The 13,075-nt window shown below is 42.0% G+C and overlaps 1 long non-coding RNA gene across 5 annotated transcripts in view; it reads left to right on the top strand.

Moving 5' to 3' along the window:
- Positions 1–8,324: 8,324 nt before the first annotated feature.
- LOC144303182 (uncharacterized) overlaps positions 8,325–13,075 on the top strand; it is a 28,243-nt gene continuing 23,492 nt past the window's right edge. For all 5 annotated transcript variants that reach the window (XR_013370245.1, XR_013370241.1, XR_013370244.1 and 2 more), the window contains exon 1: positions 8,325–8,636. This is a non-coding gene — a long non-coding RNA (uncharacterized LOC144303182). The remainder of the gene's footprint in view (positions 8,637–13,075) is intronic.

Genomic DNA, 13,075 nt, shown 5'->3' with positions numbered 1-13,075 from the left:
TTCATTGTTTCTGTGCCCTGCTGGGGTTTTTAGAGGGTCTGCAGCATGATAACAAATTTGACAACCCTTCCAAATTTACGAAAACCCTAGCAAAAGACTGGAATATAAAACCAATCTATGCTGGTAAGATGATATTGTTTGGCATTCTATTTCAGTGAAATAAGATGTGTCCAGGCTTTGAATCACAATGAAGATAAAGACATTTAACCCCTGTAGGATCTTCCTATTTTATAAATTCTAATTTTCTGGGCCCAAATACTCAGCAACATGGGGAAGATTTTGGTTCAGAAGCACACAAAAGCTTAGAAATCGTCTTGATTATTTATCTCATGGACTTGACTCACTTGACAGCATTATCATTTTAATTTCTTTTTAAATAACATTTGCCATCTTGGCATCAAAAACTCTAGCATCAGTCACCTGACCCTTAGATGTAGTCTGGGGTACAAATTGGCAAACTTCATACTTTTATTAATTATAAAATATATAATTATATATAAATATATATATAAATTTATATATAATTATATATATAAATATAGTATATATCATATAATTAATAATTATACACCATATATAAATATATTATATGTCATATAATTAATGATTATATTATTAATATAATTAATAATTATATATTTTATATTATAATATCTTTATATTTATGTATATAAATATATATTTCCAAAGTCAATTATCTCATCTCCCTATGACCAGATGACCCTGAAATTTCTCAACTTAAAGTTTGCTTAGAGGCATGTCCTGCTCAGTAATTCCTTCACTGAAGAAAAGCTGGCTGATGTGATGAGATCACTGGCAGCCCTCATTTCCTATGTGTAGCTTTGCTGGGGTTTGGCTGCTCAGAATCAGCACTGCCTGGTGCTATCCATCCTTCCCACTGTTGTGATGGCATTTGGCAGTGGTAACTTAAGGCTTACTGGGGGAGAAAAGAAGCCACTTCCATTTAATGTTGAACTCAGTCAGGGCCATCTCAAGCCAGCTGGAACCAGAGCACCTGATGTTTTATCTCTTTATCCCCTGCTGCTGCTGCAGATCCTCATGCTCCTGGGTTTTCCTGAAAGAAGACAGTCTGGTTCCTTCAGCACTCTTTATGCTCAACCAAGGGTGTTCAAACTTGGGCTTCCTCAGGTCAGGTTGGATTTATATTCACACGTTCCATTATTTTTCACTGAGCACTGTCTTAGCTCAGGCTGCTGAAACAAAATACCATAGTCTGGGTAGCTGATGAACAACAGAAATCTGTTTCTCACAGTCCTGGAGGCTGGAAACTCCAGGACTGGGTTCTGGGAGGGCTGGGTTCCGGGAGGGCTTTCTCCCAGGTTGTTGAGAGCTACCCTCTCCTCATACTCTCATGTGGCTGAGAGATCAGGCCAGGGATGCTCTCTGGACACCAATCTCACTCATGAGGGCTTGACTTTCATAACCTAATTACTTCCCAAAGGCCTAATTCCTTCCCTAATACATCACACTGGGAGCTATGATTTCAATATGTGGATCTGGGGGTGGCAGGGCCATACAAATATTGGGTCAATTGCAAGCATCAATCATAAGGAAAACTCAAGTTTCAGCTATTGAGAATCCAATCATGAATTAGGTACAACCATTCAGCCCTCTGAAAGTTTACTTTTTTTTTCCCTGTTGAAGCATGCTATTCATCCCAGAGTATCTGATTTGGGAAGGGCATTAATGCTCATCTGCTTGCTGAGCAGAACCAGTGCCCCATCCCTAACTCCCCAACAACATAAGCCCAGGAACAGATTTAAGGCAACTTTTCTGCATGATGAGCTTCCCCCTGAGGACCTGGTATCTTTTTCTTACAGCAAAACTCCTCTAGTGAACAGACTAGCTGAATTCAGATCCTAAGTTCATGCCTACCAGCACTTTGGCTTTGGACAAGTTACTTAAATTCTGTGTCTCCATTTCCTCATCTATAAAATGGAGGTAATAGGAGCACCTACCTCACAGAGTTCTTATGAAAGTGCTTGTTCCACACAAAGCGTTATATGAATATTGATTAAATAAGTAAAATAAAAAATGAAGCTTTATGTGCTAATCACTATATGTTTATTACTCTTTTAAATAGTTTATATGTATTAAGTTAATTTTGAAATACTCTATGAGGCAAATTCTCATATTAGAAATGAGAAAACAGGCCAAGAAACCTTAAATAACTCTCAAAGGTCATAGAGTTATTAGGCTCACAGTTGTTAGGTTGTAATTCCAAGATTCAAACACGGGCATTCTGGATCCAAAATTAGAATTTCTTAAAACATGCATTTCTTTGTTTTAAGAGCAATGTTGGCCAATTCTTTTTCCTAAGCTCACTGGGCTCTTAGGTAAATTCTCTAGACAGCCGAGACACAAACACAATCTCTTCCAACGTGACTCTCAGGTGACTTCCAACTGGGAGTCTCCATTACTGAACAAGATTTTAGGTTTCCTCTACCCACACGCTCTTTGAAAGGAAGAGTTTTAAGATGGTCCTCAAGATTCCCACACTCTCATGTACACACCTGGACAATTACCTCCATGTGGTTATAAGCAGGACTTGTGAATCCAATGATGTTCCTCTCACATGATTCTATTATGCTATACAGCACACAGGATTTTGCAGATGTAATTAAAATCCCTAATCATTTGACTTTGAGCTATCCAAAAAAGAGATTATACTTGGTAGGCTTCACTCAATCAGGTAAACGCTTATAGGATATCAGAGATTGAGCCACACAGTGGGGATAGAGATCACTTAAAAATAAAATTGAAGCATATCAACAAAGATTTAAAAAAAAAAAAAAAGCTATCAGAGTTATGCAAAGTGAATGACTCTCCTTGTGACCTTAAAGGAGCAAACTGTCATGTTGCAGAGGGAGCTGTGGGGCAGGAAACACAGGTGGCCTCCAGGAGCAGGGAGTAGCCCCAGCTGAGAGCCAGCCAGAAAATGGAAAATGCACTCCTACAACCACAAGACATTAAATTCTGCCAGTGAAATGGAGCTTAGAAGAAGGTTCTTATCTTTAAAAAAGCAGGGAAGTGGTGGCAACTTTGTGGCTCAGTTGGTTAAGCATCACGATCCCAGGGTCCTGGGATTGAGCCTCTGCAGGAAGCCTGCTTCTCCCTCTCCCTCTGCCTGCTGCTCCCTCTACTTGTGCTCTCTCTCTCTGTCAAATAAATAAATAAAATCTAAAAAAAAAAAAAAAAAAGGAGAAGAAGAAGAAGAAGGGGCTCAGTGTAGGTTAGCGCCACCTTCAGCCCAGGGCCTGATCCTGGAGACCTGGGATCGAGTCCCACATCGGGCTCCCTGCATGGAGCCTGCTTCTCCTTCTGCCTGTGTCTCTTCCTCTCTCTCTGTGTCTCTCATGAATAAATAAGTAGAATTAAGAAGAAGAAGAAGGAAGAAGGAAGAAGGAAGAAGGAAGAAGGAAGAAGGAAGAAGGAAAAAGAAGAAGAAGAAGAAGAAGAAGAAGAAGAAGAAGAAGAAGAAGAAGAAGAAAGAAAGAAAAAGAAGACTCAACCCCAGAAGAGAGCCCAGTCTGTCTTCTGAGACATTCAGAAGAGAATTGAACAGCTCCCTGTTCAGACTTCTAATTTAAGAAATGGACATTGTTTTTGACAATTATTTGCTGAATATGACACACAAAGTACAAACAACAAGAGCAAAAATCAACAAAAATGAGAGTATATCAAACTTTAAAGCGTCTGCATAGCAAAAGAAATAACCAAATGCAAAGGCAACCTAAAGAACGAAAGGATATTTTTGCAAGCCATGTATCAGATAAGGAGTTAATGTCTAAAATAGATAAAGAACTCATACAACTCATAACAACAAAAACTCCAATTTAAAAATGAGCAGATGAACTGACTAGACATTTTTCTAAAGAAGACATCCAAATGGTCGACAGGTCCACAAAAAGATGGTCCACATCACTAATCATCAGGGAAATGCAAATCAAAACCGCAATAAGCTATCACCTTACCCTGTTAGAATGATTATCCTCAAGAAGACAAGAGACAACAGATGTTGGATGTGGAGAAAAGCAAAGTCTTGTCCACTGTTGGTGGGAATGTAAATTGGTTCAACCGCTATAGAAAAACAATATGAAGGTTCCACAAAAAAAATTAAAACTAGCTCTACTCTCTATGATTCAGCAATTCCATTTCTCGCTATATAATCAGAGGAAATGAAGGCAGGATAACAAGGAGATAGCTGCACCCCCATGTTTATTGCAGCATCATTCATAATAGTCATAGATGGAAACAACCTAGGTGCTCATCAACAGATGAATGGATAAAGATGTGATAAATACATATCCAATAGAATATTATTCAACCCTGGGAAAGGACATCCTGCCATTTGCAACCACACACATTGGGCTAAATGTGAGAAGTCAAAGACAAGTACTGTATGATATCACTTACATGTGGAAACTAAAAAAGCAAAACTCATAAAAACAAAATTAAATGGTGGTTATCAGGTGACAAGCATGTGGGGACCGGGCAGATGTTGTTTAAGAGGACAAACTCACAGTGAGTCGTAAATAAGCCCTGGAGATCTAGTGCACAGTATAGTCAATATTGACAACAATCTTGTAATCATCACAGTTGCTAAGAGACTAGAACTTAATGATTTAAGAAAGTACCGTTACGTAACACACTAGAGGTGCTGATTATCACTACAACGGCAATCATATCACAAAATATAATGTATTAAATTAATACGCCGTACGCCTAAATGTGCAGTGTTATATGACAAATATATTTTAATTAACAAAAGGAAAAGAAGCGGGCATTGTTATAATCCACTACTTTTGTGCTAATTTGTTATGCAGCAATAGGAAATGAAGACACCCCTCATTGCTTTATACACTGACGCAGAGAAGACTCGGTGTGATAAATCAATTGCAAAAGAGTGTTTTCCAAAAAATAAAAATAAAAAAATAAAAACAAGAGGGTTTTCCAAACAGAGGCATCTGATCCAGTCTCTTTACTATTCAAATGCAGAAATAAAGCTAGAGGGGGAAAGCTCTTCACAAAGTTAACACTAGAATCCAGGTTACTCAAATCCTGTTTCACGCCTAATGCAGAGCCTGCTAGATGCAGAGCTGAGACTTGAGGCCAGGAACTCGCAGGTCTCCATCCAGGTTCTCATTCTCCATGGAATTCAGGTTCTCCATGGAACATGAATTCTTTTCCTGCTGAATTGCTACTGGTGATGAGAAATAGAAATGTGGCCAAAGAAAGAAACCATAGGGTTATATTATTGGACTTGCTGAGTGACTGACTTTTCTGATAGAAAGGTTCCATGAGTCCAATAGTGAATAGGAAATAATTTTTTTTTTTTTTTAGGAAATAATTTTTGTATGTGAGGAGATTCAGATTATGCCCTGGAACATATGCAGCTCACATCCCAAGGCCCCATTTGTAGAGTGAGAAATGAAAAGGACATAAAATAAACTTTCCTAGTTTAGTTTTCAATTAAAGACCAATATATATGTAACCCCCATTTTATATTGCGAGCCTGATGCTGTGGTTGGCTAAAGGCAGCGGCTCTTAAGCTGGAGGCCTGACCCTTTTCTGGGGGAGAGGGAGGGTTCTGACTCTTAATCCTGGCTTTGAACTTGAATCTGACTTTGAACCACCATCCAGGTGTGTAACCTTAAGTCACATACCTCAGTTTTCTCATCTACATAATTGAGATAATGAATGTAAGTATCCCATAGGCTCTTGTGTGTATTAACTTGGTCGTGCAAGTTATGCACGTCCAAAAACAATGTCTAAGATAAGGTCAGCCCTCAAATGTTAATCAGGATTTCTTATGTTTCAGTCCCTAAATACTTGGTTTGAAAAACCAATATCTAAACACATTAATTTGCCAGGTGCTCCCATTATTAGGATTTTGACACATAAATTCAAGCATGGCATGTATTCCCTTCAGTTACACGCCACTTTTTTCTTTTACTTTTTATTTATTTATTTGAGAGCGAGAGCATGAGCAGTGAAGAGCAGAGGGAGAGGCACAAACAGACTCTGCACTGAGCACAGAGCCCGGGGCAGGACTCCATCCCAGGACACTGAGATCATGACCTGAACCGAAATCAAGAGTCCCATGCTTAATCAACTGAGCCATCCAGATGAACCTCTTTTTTTTTTTTTTTATTTTGAGAGAAAGAGAGTTATACATCATTTTAAATGTCAAAAGAGGTGTAGTGTTTCACAAGTGCCTGCTTTGCTTAATTTAGAAAAAGGACTATACTCGAGTAAAGCAAATCTGTGATTTCAGATGGCACTCAAAGTAGATTAACAATTTCATACCAACATTTTTAACCAGAATTTTCCTTGTTAAAGAACGTTAGTGGCTTTCCCTGTGTTTCATCAAGTATCGAGGGAGGGTGACGCCAAGATGACCAACATGAGACTCACTAATCATTTTCCCCAAAACTGTGTGTTCTAGAAGTTCTCTAAAATTGGACTGATGAGATTCCTAACTTTTTGGAAACATAGAATTTATCTATGTGGACAAAATGAACATGTGATAATCTGTAGGTAGCTGACAGTGTGTTCACAGGCTGCAAGATTACCTAGGGACCTATGCAAAATAGTTAACCCCCAATATAGCTCAAGCTTTTCCATAAAGACCTACGAGTACCTACTGGTAAAATAGCAATCCTATCTGCCGAAGCACAGAACTCTACTCCAATTTGAATTCGACTATTGTGGCTGGGTTTTTGATGGGGGATTTGGTGTTGGATTTAGGCTAAATCATGGCAAATCTATAAACACATGCACTGGGATGCAGGGTAAGGGATCAACAAGCATTTCCCAGAAGAAGGGATTTTGACAAGAAAATCACCCGTGGCCACTATGAGGGAGCTAATTAAATTCCAAATCTGAGGTCCGAGATGATGGTTTTGAATGTTTCTGAGCCCTTCTGTGTGTCGGAGGAGAGCCTTTGTGTATAATCCCAAATAGACAAGAGCATTCTGCATCTGCGACACTATGAACTATGCCACTCAGATGAAATTAAGGCAGTCTCTCGCAGACCGGGGATCACTGGCTCTCTGCTATTACGGGGCATAATCCCTTGCTCTGCGTGCGACAGGTGACACAGAGGAAGGGGTAGTATGCTGTTGCCAAAGGAAATGGTGTCTATTTGGGACTCTGCGCGCCAGTTATCCAATTGCTTTCTTCGGAAGTCGAGATGCGTATAGTCTACGGAGAATGAGCTCATCGGTGACTTAGATTTCAGCTAATCTAGTTATTTGTGAGTTTATGTCAATCGTTATATGTGTGCCAACAGGCGGAACACCAGCTTCCAATCTTAATTCAACCATTGCTGAATTTCTGCCCGCAATTGAATGGAAAATACTTCCCCAAGTTGGGGGACCGCAGTTATTAGACAAATACTATAGGAGAAACAAGGAAGGCCCCTGGACCTGGATCTTCACACAACTGGACGTCATCTCCTTTCACATTCCTTTGTCAAGAAGGAGGGGCTTTGCCCGTCAGTTATTTTTGTCCTGATGCAAATTTTATGATACAAAGATTAGGTACTCTTAAGAAGGTGGCTCCTCCCCACATGTTAAAACTAAACTCAAAACTAGACATTTTTGAGGGCTCCTGGGCGGCTCAGCCTGTTAAGCGTCTGCCTTTGGCTCATGTCACGATACTGGAGTCCCCAGGTCGAGCCCCACGTAGGGCTTTCTGCTCAGTGTGGGGTCTGCTTCTCCTGTCCTGCTGCTCTTGGCCCTGCTCATGCTCCTCTCTCTCTCTTGCTCTTTCTCACTCTCTCTCTCTCAAATGAATAAATAATCTTTTTTAAAAAATTAGACATCTAATCTTTGGCCTTGCAGCAAACCCATTTTTTTTTAAATTCTTATTTATTTATGATAGTCACACAGAGAGAGAGAGAGGCAGAGACACAGGCAGAGGGAGAAGCAGGCTCCATGAACTGGGAGCCTGATGTGGGATTCGATCCTAGGTCTCCAGGATCGCGCCCTGGGCCAAAGGCAGGCGCTAAACTGCTGCGCCACCCAGGGATCCCCAAACCCATTTTTTTTTTTATCTGACTTCCATAATCTGGTTCTTAAAAGAAGTTGCTTGTTATGAAGTCATAAGTAAAGGTTTGTGGGAAGTCATTCCTGAGGGAAAACATTAAAGCCTTCCCCATGGGCTGTAGGAATATGGTCAGGGCTCTGAGCCATCTGGCAAGCACCTGGAGGAACACTGAAGGCTTTTGCTGCTGCATTCTGACCCGGCAGCCTCAAACCGAGTCCTCCTATGACATCGCACAGCTTCGGAATCCTGGCATTACTTGTTCATGTTAGAGCCTAAGGTCCAGAGAGATAGAGACCTTGTCTATGGTGGTCATCGGCACTATCTCAGGATCTGGCATAGACTCACTACCCAGTTAACACTGGAACCCACTAACAGGGACTTTTATTTTTTTTAATTCTTAAAAAAGATTTTATTTATTTATTCATGAGAGACACAGGCAGGCAGAGGGAGAAGCAGGCTCCCTGCAGGGAGCCTGAAGAGGGACTCGATCCCAGGACCCCAGGACCACACCCCGAGCCGAAGGCAGACGCTCAACCGCTGAGCCACCTAGGAATCCCTAACAGGTACTTTTAAAGGCAACTTACATGTATCACCTCATTTAATCCCTTCAACCACCCAATAAGTACATGTTAGTCTTATTCTCATTTTATAGACAGGGAAACTGAGGCACAGACCATTTTCATAATGTCACCAAGATCATGCAAACAGAAAGTAAACAGGTGGGTTTAGAAATAACATAAGGAGAAAGTACCAAAGGGAAGGTGGGTGAGATGATGGATGAAAGAGGTGATGGGGATTCAAGTGTACACTTTCCATCAGGAAAAATAAAATAATAAAATAAAATAAAATAAAATAAAATAAAATAAAATAAAATAAAGCAAAACAAAACAAAATAAATAAATAAATATAAAATAAAAAAATAAAATAAAATAAAATAAAATAAAATAATAAAATAAAATAAAATAAAATAAAATAAAATAAAATAAAATAAAATGTAAAGCAAGCCAGGTTTCCAATCCAGCATGCTGGCCCCAGAGCTTCCACCCTGATCACCGCATGCTGATTGAATCAGAGAGAAAGGGTTCACCGGAAAACATGGGCATTTATAAGAACTCAATCTAAGATCTGAACTCACAAATTACCCCCGCCACTTCAGCCCTCTTTATAAAATGGAAGAAGCAGGTCACAGAGCACCAAGCTTGATCACCAGAATCATCAAAACCACCACAGTGCCCTAGAAGCACTAGAGTCCTGACAGCAAACTAAATACTTAATTTCCTGCCATCTTGCATCACTTCTTAACAGATTCTTGTCCACATGCTCCAGAGAGTAGACAAGATGCTGAACCAGGAACCAGGAGATGATAATAACCACCATTCATTAAACATGCATTTCAAACCAGCCCTCGGCTGGGCGCTCTTCCTACACGACCTTCTTTCATCTTCCCACAACTCTATGGGATGCATATTTTCACCCCATTTCAAGGTGAATGAGATAATGTCATCATGTGGTAGAAAAAGGACTTGGCCCTATCCCAAGTCATGGTCCCCTCACAGGCCATGGTCTCTAAGTGGTTATTGAGTTCAAACCCCACCTCTGCCTTCCACCTGCAGCCCAGCGGGTGTGATTTTTGACGAAGTCCACTAGCAGCTCCCTCACCTATGTTTGGTCATCTGTGAACGTGGAGGTGATACACAACAACAGCGATAATAATAATAAAACAACAACAACAACATGTTATTATTCAACCTATCCAGCTATTCTCAAGGTTGTTAGAGGAAACATATGTGAAGTGACTATATTAGTCACTTCAAAACTTGAGTGTCTCTCCCATTGACCACTTCTCATTCTTCATGTTCTCCAAAACAAAATCAATACAAAACCCAAAACTTAAATAGAATCTGCAATTAAAATAGACATCGTGTTGATTTTCTTAATTGCAAAGTGGTGGGTAAATTTGCTAAAGCTGGACGGTGCCCATGCCCTCACCTCCCCCCCCCTTTGCTGAGGCTGCACACACACGCTGTGGGCCCATTTGCTACTCCTGCACTTGGAGACAGGTTAATAAAATGCAAAATGTTCTGCAAAGGTAGGAACTCACCTTGGCGTGACTGTTAGTATCACGACCCACGTCACTCAGGGGCTCAGGGCGGTGTCGCCCTCACTCCCCGCGGTGCCCGCACAGACATCCCTGCCCTGGGGCACCTCTCAGCGCTGTCCTGCCCGATCTCAGACTGGGGATGTGCAGGGGCAACAAAAGGAAAGAATGGCCCCCTCTGGGCCCCACCAGGGTCCCACCGAGGAACTGGGTCGGGTTCAGTATCCAGGCTTAGTCGAGGACAGAAAGGTCTGGCCCCGGGCCCCTAAACACCTTCCCCGCTCTCTATCCCAGGAGCCCAGAACGGCTGCGATGAGGTAAGGACCCCACCGGAGGGTGGGACCCCCCAAGTGTGGTCACGGGGCGCAGTGGGTGCCGTTGGCTTCATCACCTGGCCTCCCGAGCCCGTGCAGAAGCCAGGCCCACGCAAGGGCGCCACGGAGCAGCCTCAGCGCATCTTCAGCGCATCCTTGGCGCATCCTCGGCGCATCCTCAGCACATCCTCAAGCGCATCCTCGACGCATCCTCAAGCGCATCCTCAGCACATCCTCGGGCGGGGAAGCCTCACCAGAAAGGCCAAGTGATCTAAGGGCAGTTCAATCTCCAGGGCAGACACCAGGCCGGGAGGGAACTCCGGCGGGAAACTCTCCCCAGGTGCTCGAAGACACTCCTCCCAGACAGGAGGTCCAGGCTTTCAACCCACCTGCAAAACCAGGAAGAGGAAAACTCATCAGCGAGACCTGCCAATGCCCCGCCGGTGCCAGTGCACCTGCCACGGGCCAGCGGAGTCTAGGGGGGCAGGGGACACACAGAGGGCCACATTTACGCGACCCCGTTCCCTGGGAGCATCCCTGACACAGAGCGGGAGGAGGGGGACAGGCACCCCGAGAGAAGGAACGGTGTCCTGAATTTGTGGGGTCTCCACGGACACCAGCAGAGAGAAGGTAAAATCCTTAGGGTCTCCAGGATGTCAAGGGCAGGGGCGCTGGGAAGGAGGGGCGCTGGGGAGGAGGGGCCTGGGGAGGAGGGGGGCCCATGGGAGGAGGGGCCCCCGGGGAGGAGGGGCGCACTGGGAGGAGGGGTGCCTGGGGAGGAGGGGTTCACTGGCAGGAGGGGTGCCCCGGAGGAGGAACCCAGAGGAGGAGGGTCCCCAGGGAGGAGGACTTATAATTCTGGAAATTTATGACCTTTGGGAAATTATTTGTTCTAGGGGGTATTAAAGAGAAAATGTCAGAATTTCTAGATCCCGATTAAAATCTTTCGGAACCTAGGCTCAGGAGTGACATCCCATCTGTTGGCCATGTTCTATTTGCTAGAGGCTGGTCAGCAAATTCAAGCAGATGGGATCACACAAGTATGCGAGCACCAGGAAGGGGATCATTTGGAGCCCTGTTGGAGGCTGCCTACCACCCCTTGCTTAAAAACAGACAAGAGTGGGACCCCTGAGGGGCTCAGTGGTTGAGCATCTGCCTTGGGCTCAGGGCGTGATCCCTGGGTCCTGGGATCGAGTCCCACATGGGGCTCCCTGCACGGAGCCTGCTTCTCCCTCTGCCTGTGTCTCTGCCTCCCTCTGAGTCTCTCATGAATAAATAAATAAAAATCTTAAAAAAAAAAAGACAAGAATCATAATCTCTTTCCTTTATCTGCTTCTCCTGAGAGTGAAACTATATTCCTTGGTGGCAATATATGGCCTCAGATCTAATGTAGAACATTTTCCTGAGATCTTCTACAGGGAGGATCATTTTTGAGGGGGAAATACTTGATTTTCTTTTCCATATATAAAAGTTGATAATACTTTTTGTGTCAGGGAACACGGAGTCAAATACTACATGAGTAAATATGGTGAAAATCCATAGTTTGTATTGCCTTGGAAGACAGCAACTACAATAATTCTATGAAATGACCTTATCCTACTAAGAGTATTAACAAGAAAAATTACTAATAGGAAAATTAAGGTGAAGATTAGAGTAATTAATCATTCAATTAATTTGAACAAAATATTCATTTGTCTTAATAATTAAGGAGTATAAGGATAAAAGATTACTTCTCCAAAACTATACAAATCGATGTATCAAAATTTATTTTCACTTCACCAACAGAGACATTCATTACAAAAGTGATTACTCAAACTCAGATGCAGTTATCTCATTTCTCAAAGAAAAGCCTCCAAACCCAGAGAATTAAAATTGGAGTTTTTGAGGCTGTTTCCATAATGCCATCATTTCTAGTGGGGAGAAAAATCAGGCATTGAACTCAACTTAGCTGTTTAATTGAGTTTTTCTCACTTCTTGAATTGACTGTTGGGATCGCAGCACCCCAGCTTTCTCCTCCCTATTTGCTGTATGATAGACTAATTATTAAAATTTCCCAAATTCTGGGAAAAATGGATTTTGAGGCCTTGGATTCAAATGTATAATTGAACACCTGTTCTCGCTTCTAACTCTGCGTGTGTGTGTACGCATATGCGGTGCGTCATAAATGTGCTAAACTTTATATTAGTGCTCTCACACATAAAAAACATTGTAAGTTAGCATTGATTGTTAGGTGCAATATCTGAGCTATTTTGAGCTCAGTCAAAGGTGAGCAAATCTGACATTTTTTTTAAGTGAGTTAGAAATTGCATGGGCATTGTGTGACACCTCTCTCAGTGCCAATAGCCTACTTCCCATTATCAAATTCCACTCAAACTCACATCTGCAGAAATGAATCAGCCCTGGAAGCAGTTATATGGTACAAGAAACGTTGACCACGCTATTAAATTCAACTTTCTGTGTGTGCTGATGGAGTACCTTATCATTTATTGATATATTTTCAAACCAATGCTGAAATATTATCTCAAAATATGTTAATTAAAATAAGAAAATTTGCAGGTTTTAAAAAAACAGGTATTTTTAAGCCCCTGTT

This window comes from Canis aureus, chromosome 2 (genome assembly GCF_053574225.1).
Source record: "Canis aureus isolate CA01 chromosome 2, VMU_Caureus_v.1.0, whole genome shotgun sequence".
NCBI lineage: Eukaryota > Metazoa > Chordata > Mammalia > Carnivora > Canidae > Canis > Canis aureus.
Note: the sequence above shows the minus strand (reverse complement) of the source record. Positions and strands in the feature narration are given on the sequence as shown.